Here is a 12707-nt window from a genome sequence, read left to right on the forward strand (position 1 = left end):
ATGGGCTGTATCTCTTCGTCTCCATGCCTGGGCTTCGGATGCTCCAAGCAGGCTCGGTGGAGGCCGGCGCCGCCTGCCAGCCTTGTCCCTGGGGTCTGCTGGGGGGGGCAACGAGAGGCCGGGGGCCGGCTCGGTGCAACCCCTCGTTTGGGGCGCAGCCGCTGCCCTAAGCCCCACGGGCATCGCTGGGTTCGACCCCGCGTAAGCGCACATATTGGCCTCAGCAGCATCGCCGGCTGAGCCCTTGGGGCTGGGGCTGGGGATTTTGGGACCCCCCCCCCCCCGGATCCTTTTCCCCCTTGGAAACCTGAGGCTGAGCAGAGGTCAGTGCCATGGAAGAGGTGAAGGTGCAGCCATCTCTTGCGCTGGTCCCTGTGCCTCAGTTTCCCTTGCTGGAAAGCAGCAGCCTGTGGCGGTATGCGGTGGCTTGAAAGGCTCTTTAAAGAGTTTATTGTTTTCAGGCTATGAGAATTTCTCCCCCAGCGGCCTTAAAACTTACCGGTTAGCTCTATGCTGATTTTATATATACATATACATATATATATATATATATATGGGGGAATTGAGATATGCTCAAAGACCAGTTACATTTTACTGTGCCCTGTTATCTAAAGGACCCAGGTACAACTGAACGAGCCGCTGATCTAATAATAATTCTGAGCAGTAAAATTAATACAGCCGAATTCCCTGCTTGGAACTTCTAAACCTCATCGTTAAATTAACATATATGAATATTTGTTAAAAAAAAAAAAAAAGAAGAAGAAGAAAAGGAGGGGGAAAGGTAAGAAGAGTGTATAATAAAATTTTATAATTGTAATAAGACATGCCAGCGCCCGACTCCTGGTACCTGAGTGCGTCCCTGGGGCTGCGGAGGGGAGCAGGGGACAGACGCAGCTCACGGCGGGRTCGAACGCCGGCTGGGAGGTGTGGGCTGGTGCCTTGATCGTGCGGTGCAACGCAGCTCCAGCCCCCTGTAACCCCGCGGCTGAGTCTCCACCAGATTGCCCCCCCCCCCTTTTCTTTTCCGCTATGATTTCGCTGGGGCTGGATCCCAGAGGCATCCCCTCCCCGAGCAGCRCTGGCTGCTCTCCCACTGCCTTCTCCAGGGGCTGCAGCCAGGCCCAGGATCTGACACCGAGCATCAGCAGCAGTTTTCCAGCCCATCAGTTCCCATTTCAGCTGACAGATAAAGTTCAGGGCTCCGGGATCCCTTGGGAAACCAGTGCCGATGCATCGGGGAATTTGAGCTGCTTGCAAGGGCTCCTCTCCTGCTGGGGACGTGCGGCCGTTGCCAGCCAGGCTCCGGCAGTGCCGCTGGAGCTGCGCGGCACAGGGACGCTTGTGATGCTGGTGGGGACGGGGTGACGGGCTGGCGAGGGGGGGGGCAGATGCTGGCAACAGCGCGGAGAGGTGCCTGGGAGAGAGGCTGGCTCGGAGGGAGGCTTCGCTTTTGAAAGATGAGAGCATAAACTTCTCCACATTATATAACTATCAATTTATCTATATATAAATACGTGTGTGTGTGTGTGTGTGTGTGTGTGTGTGTATGTATGCATATATATATATATACACATATGTCTATATCTATATAAGTGCATATATGTGTGTGTGTATGTATGCATATACATACATATATCTATATGTCTATATCTAGCTATATATATGAGTGTGTGTGCGTGTGTGCATGTGTGTGTGTGTGTGTGTGTGTGCACGCGTGCATATACACATACGAACACACACAGAGGTATTTGCCCCTGAGCAATGCCCTTTACAGCAGTCCTTAAAAATGCACCCCTGGGCATCAGGAACATGAGGCGAAGCAGCTAGCCAAAAGTTTATTTGGGCTCCTARCGCCTTCTAAGTTTCTCAGGGAGGAACCGGTCAAAATTCTGGGGAACRAAACCCAGGAGGACGAGGTGGGTTTTGCACTGACATGGTAAAGGGCTTTGGATATCGACCCCCTGCTCGGCCCCCTGCTCCCAGGGTGCCCACCTCCTCCGGGACCCGCTAGGGAGCACCCTGCACCCCAGCACCCAGCTAGTCCTGAGCTCTGGCATCTTCCCCTCCCATATTCCTTCGGCTCTGGTAAAAAAAATATCCTGGTCCTAAAATGGCAAAAAGTCACTTAAGGAAAAAGAAAGGGGAAAAATAATTAAAAAGAAGCCTCTATTTCAACTCCCCTCTCGCTGTGCCCTCTGTTTATTCTATGCTGCCTCTTTCCTGTTTAGCGTTTTACTATCTGCTCCCAGCAGGCAGGGACAAATTTGCATTTTAATGCAGTGTTGTAAGGCTACACAAAACACCTGTGACTAGGCAGTGCCCGGGGATGCACACTCCCTTCTCCCTATTTATCAACTCAGGCGTTTGCCTTTTAAACAGATGCTCCATTCACCCCCCTCCAATCCTGCCACCTTCCCATGAACTTACTGTTTTGCTTAAATACCTGATATACACTAATAAAAAAAAAAAAATCAAACCTCATAAAGCATCCAATCCCCTCATATGAAAAAGTGAGAGCGGTGAGGGAGGAAAAGAAATAGAAATATACCTCCTCCAGCCTCGGGAAAGAGACAGCCACTTCTCCTCTCCTCCCTGCTGAATGCATGCTCCCCCGTTCATGGCAGGAGGCGCCAGGCCTGATGCCAGGGTGAGGGGCTCTGCACCAAGTTGGGTGTGTTACGCAAGGCCCACACACATGGCCAATGAAAGTTGTCTTCCCTAGGATGCTCCCAGCCTAAATTTGGCCCCAGGAATGTGTTTGGTACCAGCATCCCTTCCCGTTCCCAGCCTCTCAGCCAGCAGCCGTGGCCCTTTCCTCCTCCAGGCTCTCCTCTGACCTGGCTTGGGCCAGGGGTTTGGCAGAGGTGTGGGAAGGGGACGCCCCGATGCCATGCACGGTGCTGTCCTGCGTCCTGCTGGGGACAGCGCAAGGCTAGCCGGATCCTGCAGCTCCCCGCCGCGGGAGAGGTTTATCTGCCGGGAACGGGAGTGAGAGGCGTCTCTCCAACTGGTTATTTGCTCTGCTTGTCCRGGGAAGTTTAATTAAAGCAGGACCTGTGCACTGCTGCCTCTCTTCACTGTTGACATTAACAGTGCAGGATTTGCACAGCAGCTGGGATAATTACTTTGGTAATTGCACCATTATTTCAGGGGTCCATCACCTGCGTTTTTGCCTGGCTCAGCAAGGAGGGACGAAGCTCAGCCTGGGGCTGGGAGAGCTGCAGGCAACTGCTCTGAATCTCACAGGGCCCCGTGTTATTTTGATAAAGGAGGAGGAGGAGGAGATCTCAGTGGAGGAAGAGGAGYGATGCTGAGGCCCAGTTGTGTTGTTCAGGGACTATCCGGTGAACCGAAGTCTAGTGCTGCTTCAGGTAGGGCCAGCAGCAGTGAGAAACCTGGAATCCTCTTAGCAAGGTTTTAGATCCATGAAAACTGAAGAAGCAAGGGGAAATGCCCAGGGATGAGGGACTCCTAGGTCTAGAGCCTTGCTATGAGTTTCCCAGTGTTTTGTAGGAATTTTCCAGGACTTTCTAGGGACTGCAGGATCTGGAGCTCTTCTAAGAGATTTCCAGGGCTTTCAGGGACTCCTCGGTATGGAACCTTGCAAGGAACTTTGCTGCTTTCCAGGAATCACCTGATGCTTTCTAGGAACTCCACGATCCAGAGCCTTTTTGGAATTTCCCTGTGCTTTCTAGGAATTTCCTGCAGCTTTCTATAAGTTCCAGGATGTAGAGCTGGTTTCCAGCCCTTGGCTGCCAATGTTCAATAACAAACTTCAGCAAATCAATAGCTGATTAAGTGTTGCTTCAAAACACTGCAGCGCCACAGGCTAATGGGAGACATCCTGTGGCACAAAAACTTGATTAACACCTGGGGAAAAGGTTTTGATTTTTCAGGGAATAGCTGCAGAAGGAGATCTGCATGCCGATGGGCATGCCGATGATCCCATCCCTGTCTCCGGCTGTAGGAGTGGGATTAGCCAGCCCTTTTCAAACCRTTCCAGCTAACGTTCCCCAAGGGCTTTCATCCTGCCTAGTGGCAACCTGCAAAGGGGAGGTTTGCCTTGTTTTGATTTTAATATCCGGCAGCTCACGTTAAGCTGTCTTCAGCAAGGAATAAAGGTGGCCTCCAAAAGTTTGCCTGCCAGGACCATGCAYGACTTTGTGGACATCCTGCAAAATGCCAAGTGCACCTACAGACCTGGTCCCCAAAGCAAAGGGACCGCTGGGGCACCCCAACCCCCAGGCCTGAGCATGTGCACGCAACACGGCTCCTCTTGCACATGGGGCTGGTCTCAGCTTGAATTCCTTTGAGCCAATGACTCTGTTGTAACGCCAAGGTAGACTTGATGTTAATTAAAAAAAGTAACAAGCCAYGGAGCAGATCTGTTTTCCCGTTGCTTTGAACCTGGTCCAGGCATAATAAGGGAAGTAGTTTGGAAACAGCTGAATTCCTGGTGCTGCACACTGACCTGCTCAGGGATTGCCTTTTGGGGATTTCCCCATCTGTCCAGTGGGCAGCTGGGCACCAGGTTCTTCTTGGAGGCTATCGCCAAGGAGGCTTGTAGGATGCTGTTATTGTATATGAACTGGCAAAGCAGCTGGGAAGCTGGCTTCAGGTTTGGTCCCATTTTCTGGTCATACATTCCCTTTGGGTAGCTGGAAATCTCCCCCAAGCTACAGGGCAGCAGTGAATCCACTGCCAGGTTGAAGGAATGATTTTCTGCTGCMTCTGGAAGGAGGCTGGTCTGTGAATAGAGAGATCTCAAGCTCTGGAGAAAACCCCAGAGCATCCACCGGCTTCCCATCTCCTCCCCCTGCCCCGCATGGCAGCTGCGGTGGCCGCAGCACCCAAGGGTGATGGGGAGAAGAGGACAGAGCTGGCTGGGCAGYGCTGGGTACTCCAGCCCTGTGGCACCCAAATTCAGCTGCAGAGCATCCCTCCGTGCCCATGCTGAGCACAGACAGCCGCCCTCAGCCAAAGCATCTTGTTCAGAAAATCATCCGACCTGCATTTGCAGATGTCAGGAAACGGGGAATCCATCACTCGTTGGGTCTGTCTGTTCCCATGGCAAATTGCCCTGCCAGCTAATAAATTGCACCTAATTTCTCATTTGAATTGCTCTGGCTTCAGGTTGCAAGCAGCAGCATGTCTTTCTCTGGGAGGCAAAAGAGGCCCCGATCCCTGCTTCTGCTTCACGCGAGAAGGCAAAGAGCAGCAAGTCCTTTCTATCCCCCACTGACAGTGATTGTTTCCAGCCTGCAAATCATCTCCCAGTGTCTTTTCTGCCTTTCTTTGCTGGTTTTCCAACATCTTGAAAACACTGCTGCAGGCATGTGCAGCCCAGCAGCCTGCGGCCTCCAGCACTGCGTGTTTTGGACTCACGTCTCCTCTCCTCCTTTGCCCTCTGGGTGCCCTGCACTGCCTTCGCGCTCTGCGATCCGTCTTTGCTGCTTCCCAGGAGCAGCCCCTTCATCCCCCCCTTTTTCTTACGTCTCTCTTTTCTTTCCATGGGCCCAGACCTCCCCGTGCACTTGCATTTATACGTGCACTTAATATCCGCCTYTTATGCTCTTTCCCTACCATCTGCTCCCGGGCTGTATTGCAAACAGGACCCTGGGAAGACCCAGTGCAGCTGCTTTACACCATGAAAAGCAGCCCTATTRCTGAAATTCCCCTTCAAAGCTTTAGTAGTCCAAAAATCTCCATCTCTGACCTCCCTCCTTTCAGCTCCCCAGCACAAACTGGCATTTAAACCAGAGTCAGGGRGTAGGTCTGGACGTGTGCAGCGTCTCAGGGCTGAGCCCTTCGCCTGCCCAGCACCCGCAGCAGCCCAGCACCCTCRGGACAAGGACACCTTTGCTGGATTTCGCATCAAACACCTTGCAATTTTTCATGAAAATTAAACACCAATTATTTGCCTGATTTTGCATTTCCATTTTCTAGGCTTTTTCCCCTCCTCCCCAAACAACACTTCCTTCCTCCCTGCACTATTTCACCCATGGTTTCCCCAGCATGGAAAGAGGAAGGGTTGGGATGTGTCCTGGGCCTTTTTTGAAGTCCGTGACTTTCCCGCGTGAGGCATGGCATGGGGCAAGGTGACCGCAGCAGAAACCTGGAGACAGAGAGCAGYGGGATGCTGCAGCGCGGGGCCATCCTGCCATTCCCGCTGTGGCCCCTGAGACCCTTCCTGGGAAAGCACCTCTGGGGCAGGAAACATCTGCCCATGAACCGGTGCCTGCCGGAGGAGGCAGCTCTACCGTCCACCCCTGTGCTCCCATTGCAACCCCAGCCACGTGCCCAGCTGCCATTTCTGCTCCTCAAAACCCTGAGGTGAGGTTTGGGCTTTCATTAAACTGCCTTGGTAACCATTTTAAAGATATTATCAAGATGTCATTATGAGAGGCAGATCCATTTGAAATGCCGTTGCATTTTAAATAAGCTTCATTGCTTCCCGTAATGTAAAACATTCCTTTTCATTTCACTGAATCAGCACTGGGTGGAATAATTTCCTTGCCRTTAACTCCTGCAGTGCTCGCCCTGCCTGCCCTCTGTGCCACGCACTTGTGCCCGGCAGGGCCAAGCGCGGCCACGGCGGCCGAGGAGCTCATCCTTGCTGGGAGTCCTGCTCCGGCCAACTCTACGGCACTGCTGGAGGTGAAGCATCGMCTATTCCTTGGGATATCTGCAGCCAAGGGGAAGAGCCCTGGGAAATCCCTGCTGGGACAGGCTCCTTGTGTTGCACTGCACCTGAAACCAGTCACCTTCAGAAGAGACCTGAGGCCAGCTTGGATGGACCCGGGCTATAGGCGTCCTGCTCCTGGAGGAAAGGCACCCTGCGTGTTTGATATCACATAAGACCCTGGCAATGGCTCATTCATTATCCCTTAGGAAATGTAAGCACAAGGTACTGATGGAATAGTTGTGGATTGAAACCCAGGGATATAAATCAGGACCAAGGTGTATTTTTTTTCAGCAGATTGACTCAAAACACTCATTTAGCCCATTTCCCTATACTCAACGSCCAGCGAATTTAACCTGCTGTCCCCTGCAATGTACTATCGGTTTTCGATCATAATGAACCCCTGTCAAGGGCAATCTCCATCCTTTCAAGCACAGCAGTGGATAAATCACACTGACTGAACCAATCAGTCAAACTGCAGGATGTGCCTCACTTGGCAGAGCCAGGTGAGGACYGCCGAGATTTCAGAACTGACCTTTGGTGGATGGTGAACTTTGGAGAACAGGAAAAAAATTTGGCAGTGCTCAGGTCCTGGCACGTCAGGCGGCGAGAGTGACTAGAGGCTGTTGGGGAGCCAGTGGCTGTCAGAGTGAAYGGTTTGGTCTGGGTTAGAGGAAAGTCCCTGCCCCCCCAGACATCCCTGCGGCTCTTTGCAAGCAGCTGAGGGTGCTGCCTCCTGTCGCTGCTCAGCACCGTCCTTGGCCACTACTCGGAGGGCTTTGGTGGTCATCCTCTGGCAGAACCATGGACCTTTCACTGGTGGCAAACCCTTGAAAGCACAGATCAGGTCTWGTGATTGGCCTGATGCCTTTGGACATTATTTGACACCATATCATGATCCCACAAAAAGGGCACAGGGCTCAGAGTCCCAGCCTGTCAAAGCACCCATGAAATCGGTTCACCCATCTCTCTGTGCCTCAGTTTACCTTGACACTAATATGTCTTTCCCCTACCAAGACGCTGGGTGCCTGCGCCTTAGTAGTAGGCTCAGGGCTGTGGTCTCAGGTGCAGCCTTCAGCGCTAATTAATTAATCAAGTACTTAAAATGTCAACTTGAGCATCCGTGACCTCTAAACGTGACACAGTTCAGTGCTAAGGCCATCAGGACTGTATAGGTGGTTTCCTTCTGCCTCAACAGTGGGATTTTTCCCACGGGACCCCTCCAGCCCACCCTCTTACCACTGTCTGCGCTGTTCCTGCCTCCTGTCCACCCTAGCCCAAGAGGAAAGACTGCTGAGTTTTGTACCCTCCCATGGGTTTAAAGGGTCTAATTCTCTCTAATTCTGTCCCTTGCAAGATGTCTTTTAGAACAGTTAAAACTACAGCCCACCTTACGTCGAAGGAAATTCTTTGTGGGCACAAACTTGCACACAGCTCTAGCTCTGGCTTTGTCAGGAGCTGACATCTCTGCATGCCAGGATGCTATTGCTCCCCTCGACCTTGCAGGGATTCATGCCTTTTGGCTCCCCATCTCCCTGGAAAGCCAYGGGTACCCTGCGCAGAGTCATTGGGGGCAGCACAGCTCACAGCAACAACTGCAAATCCAATTATCCGAGGGTTAAGCACTCCGCTGATGAAAGCGAAGGGTTCAAACTGTGGAGCCGGCAAAGGCTCCGCACCGATCAATGCCCTGTAAATCATCGGGCTTGTTCTTGGGAGCCTATTTCTGTTTCGATAGCAAAATACATTCAGCCTGGCAGGACCCTACTGAGCAGATTAATAAACACTGCCTCAGTTTATGCCTCTGTACGGGTGTGCGTGCGTACAGGTACTGCCTTCCCYGGGTCTCTCGCATAAACAGTTAAACAAAATGAGGAATAATTGCTGCTCACATTGTGCTTGTAGCCGATATGGAATGACAGGTCCAAGTGATGGGCTACGGGCTGGGCGGTGCGGGGCCGGGTYGGTGAGCGCTGTAGCAGGGCCACCTCCACACCACGCCGAGCACTGTGGGTGAGAGAGGCCGAGTGAAAGCCAGGGCATGCTGGAAGCACACGGCAGCAGGAAGAAAGCAGTCGGCGATGGTGATGTCTGGTTTCACCAAGCTCAGGGTCTTGAGGGCAAAGTTGGGTGTGGATTCTCTAGTGGCTCGTAAGGGTTGTGCTCCAGCTGCTGCCTTCCCCACGGGAAGAGCCTGTACCYTCCCTACATGCCCACACATTTTTCCCTCAAATTGCTAGTGCTTCCTCCCAGTAAGATCTCAGCCACTGTGTTCAATCTGATCAAAGCTGACCAGTAGGTTCAAAAACTTCTAAAAACAGAGGCAGCCCAGTTGGGAGACAGCATGTTCCCCTAAACTCCCTCTCCCCTCCCCAAGTGACTACAAGAACCTGTAAAATGCAGGTTGCTGGACTAGGCTTGGAAAACATTGCCAAATAATTGCAGGGAAAAAATGCCCAACCCCAAATGCAGGCAGAAGTGACAGCGGGAGAAAAGAGTATCCTAACAGGTATCTTGTTCACTGCTGCTCAAAAAGTCCTTCTGCAGCTTTGGAAAGATTCCTCACSGTTCACGATCAATCACTGGATGCAGTTCATGTCGGTGACATTCAAATCCAAAAGGCTAAATGCTTCCAAGTGGATAGAGTGATGCAGAAAACAGATTCGGAGGCAGAAAGTGGGCCAAGCAAAAGCTCCCTGGAGGGAGGAAAGGGAGGGAGGCACTGCCTGCTTTATGTGGTCACACGTCGCAGGCGATCAGGGACCCCATGGGAGTCATGCAGGGTGGCACAGGTGCAGGCTGAGCTCTGGGAAAATTCAGCTGAGGCTCACGTGAGGTTTCCCTGTCCAAATGAGTTTCCCCTTTGTCTCCCATCTGTGAGACACCCTCCTCGTGGGGCATTCCCATCTCATGCCGCGGTGGCTGCCGAGGAGAGCTGAGCTGGGGCTGCTCCTGGTTCCGCTCCCTGTGTCCCACTGGATGCTGCCAACCCACCTATTTGCTGCCTAAATAAGCACTAATACCCAACAGCTCCAATGAGGCTTTTCATTAGAGCTCCCAGACGGCCGTTTAATTTCAGCTTAATAGGACACATATTGTATCATTAGATAAATAGGTAGGACTGGCCGGCAGGAGAAATGCGTGCTGCTGGGAGCCAGGCCAGAGGCTCCTTGGTTGTTGAGGGGACAATCGGCTTTTGGAGGTCCTTGGAGTTTGCACCCTGTGCAAAGCCCTGTGCAAGCTGCTTGGCTTTGTTCCTGCTTCCCTCGATCGCTTGTGTCTAAAAAACCAAGACACTCCAGGAGACAAAGGACAGAAAAAAACACATTCAAAAATAAAAATATTTCTCTTTGACATATTTTCTTGGCTTGCGATAATGTGCTTCAATCTTTTGATCCAAAGTTTCTTCCCCCTCAACATGTCCTTTGATTGCATTTATTTACTTTTTGCCTCAAAAAGCTGGAAATCAACCCAAGCCCTTTTGATTTTGATTGGAACAGAGCAGAAACTCAGATGATGTCTCTGGGAAATGATTTTTTTTTTTTTTTCTGAACTGCTCCAGAACTGGGAAGGTTTTTGGCCTCAGCTCAGCTATACCACCAGCTACAGATGCCGAACAACATCCTAAGGAAGCGGAGTGCCTGGCCGCGGGCTCGCGTGCGGGTGCCCAGGGTTTTTGGCAGGGGAACGACTCTATCGGTGCCTCTCTGCTGGCTCATCAAGAAATAWCATTGGCACTGATTTATCTTTTTTCTCCCCAATCAGCACCCCTTGTCAGCAATACGATGGCTGGGGCCCCACAGAGTGTGGTGTGCCTGTCCCACTGCCAGCCACAGGGAATGAGCCGGCTCCTAACAGGAGAGGAAATGTGTCTCCCTGCGTCACATCAATTTTGGGGGGCACYAAAGGCCCTTGGCAAGCAGCTAATTTGCAGATGCAGCCAGGCACCTGCCCTCTGAAAAAAATGGACCTTGGAGGATCTTTTTAAGTTGCAGGYTTATTTTTGCTGAGCTGCTTTCTTAGGATATTGTGCTGGGTTTTTGAGTTGGACTTGCAATTGCCAAAAGCGCAAGCAGATGGGTTTGTTTCTCTTCCATGCCAGTCTGGCCTTCAGGACTAAAAATGAGGATTTCCCAGCCCTCCTTCCATTAGGCTGACAAGCCAAGACCTGGCTGATCTAAAGTAGTCATGCGGTTTTGCATTGGCCTCACATCTGTGCTCAGGATCTCTCGGCAGGATATGTCTGACCTGCTCGCGCTGGTTCCCCTGCATGGGCCAGCACATACCAGTTGGACCCTATCCCACATCACGTCGCCGTAGGAGGCCATCTAGGACCTCACCTTGCTCAAATCTGCCATCACCAAGATAACCAGGCAACACTCTTCAGAAATGCATTTTAATCAGTGGGGTGAGCTGGTGCTGGACCAGGACTTTGTGCAATGGGATCACAGCGGTTTTTCAAAACCACAACCTGGATACAGTCTGGTGGGACTCCAGTGCCAAGCTTGGAGGCTGTGGTGGATTTAACTGCCCTTTGCCCTCGTGAGTGGGCAGTGCCACGCTTGGATGTAGAGTCAGCTGGCGGAGGGATTTCTAAACAGAATTGGGGGATTTTGTTCCCCTTTTCATCAGTGGGAGTTAGGTGACTAAACAAACTCTAAATAATATAAGTCCAGGGCAGCCACACATTTCCTTTGGTACGCCCCTTACAGAGCAACTCCAGCTGGGGCTCGAGGTTTGATTTCTCTCATAACCCAGACACTAATCTCAGAAGTTGCTCGAACATGAGCCCATAAGCCCGACTGAAGGCCCAGAGGCAGAAGTTGTGCTGGGAGAAATTTTGGGGGAGCMCTGCATTTCCTTTGCCACACTCTTTGCAGCCCCACTCCACGCAGGACTCTAGGCTTTGTTTTGCTGCTACTCCTCACAGAATCACAGAATAACAAAATAGGGGCAGCTGGAAGGCACCTCTGGAGATCATCTAGTCTCAGATCATCTGCCGGGCTGCAGAGAATCACAGAACAGGCAAAGCCGGAAGGTGCGCGGACACCGACCTGTGTACCCCCCAAGCCACCCCCGCCTCCCCATTGGCTAACCTAAAATGGCCGCCCTCCGCCATTACGCTGAGGCGGGCGCAGCACGTACTGCATGTATCACCGTGCTGAGGAAAACTTCCCAGAAGCCCCAGCGCCAGCACAGGCTATAAAAGGCCTCCTCGAGCTGTGGCATTTCAAGATCTCCGCCAGACTCGTTGCGAGCGCCAAGCTCCTGCCTGGGCTGAGGAAGGCGGGGGTGCCCCGCTGGAGTCAGGGTCGAGGCTAGGAAACAGGACCCCAAAAATAGGAGGAAAGGAAATACCTTGTGGTTATGTATTAGAGAGCCGAACCGGTATTACTATGTGTAGCRGTTGCTTWGTTTGTGCGTGTTAAATAACCTTTATCCTTTGGCTCAGAGTCATAGTCACTGAGGATCATTTCAAACTCAAATAAAACAGCCTCTTCGTGTGACAGAAGGCACTCTGGAGATCAGCGAGTCCTACCCCCCTGCTCAAGCATGGTCACTGAGAGCAGGCTGCCCAGGACCCTGGCCAGAAGCCTTTGCAATGTCTCCAAGGGGGGAGACTCCACAACCTCCCTGGGCAACCGGCTCCTGTGCTCTGTCACCCCCCCCAGGAAACAAGTTGTGCCTTACGTTCAGATGGAGCTTGCTGTCTTTCCCTTTGTGCCCGTTGCCTCTCGTCCTGTCGCAGGGCACCACTGTGAAGGGTCCGGCCCCGGCCTGCCTTCAGATATTCACACGCTTTCATAAGATGCCCCCTCAGCCTGCTCTTCTCCAGGCTCCGCAGGCCCAGCCCTCTCAGCCTTTCCTCAGAGGCGAGAAGCGCCATCATCCTCTTGGGAGCCCTTTGCTYGATTCCCTCCAGGAGCGCCATAGCTCACTTGGACTGGGGAGCGCAGCACTGGACACGGTTCTCTGGGGGTGGCCTCAGCAGGGCTGAGGAGAGGGCAAGATCACCTCCCTCCAC

Source organism: Apteryx rowi, unplaced genomic scaffold (assembly GCF_003343035.1).
Source record: "Apteryx rowi isolate R43461 unplaced genomic scaffold, aptRow1 scaffold_944, whole genome shotgun sequence".
Lineage (NCBI taxonomy): Eukaryota > Metazoa > Chordata > Aves > Apterygiformes > Apterygidae > Apteryx > Apteryx rowi.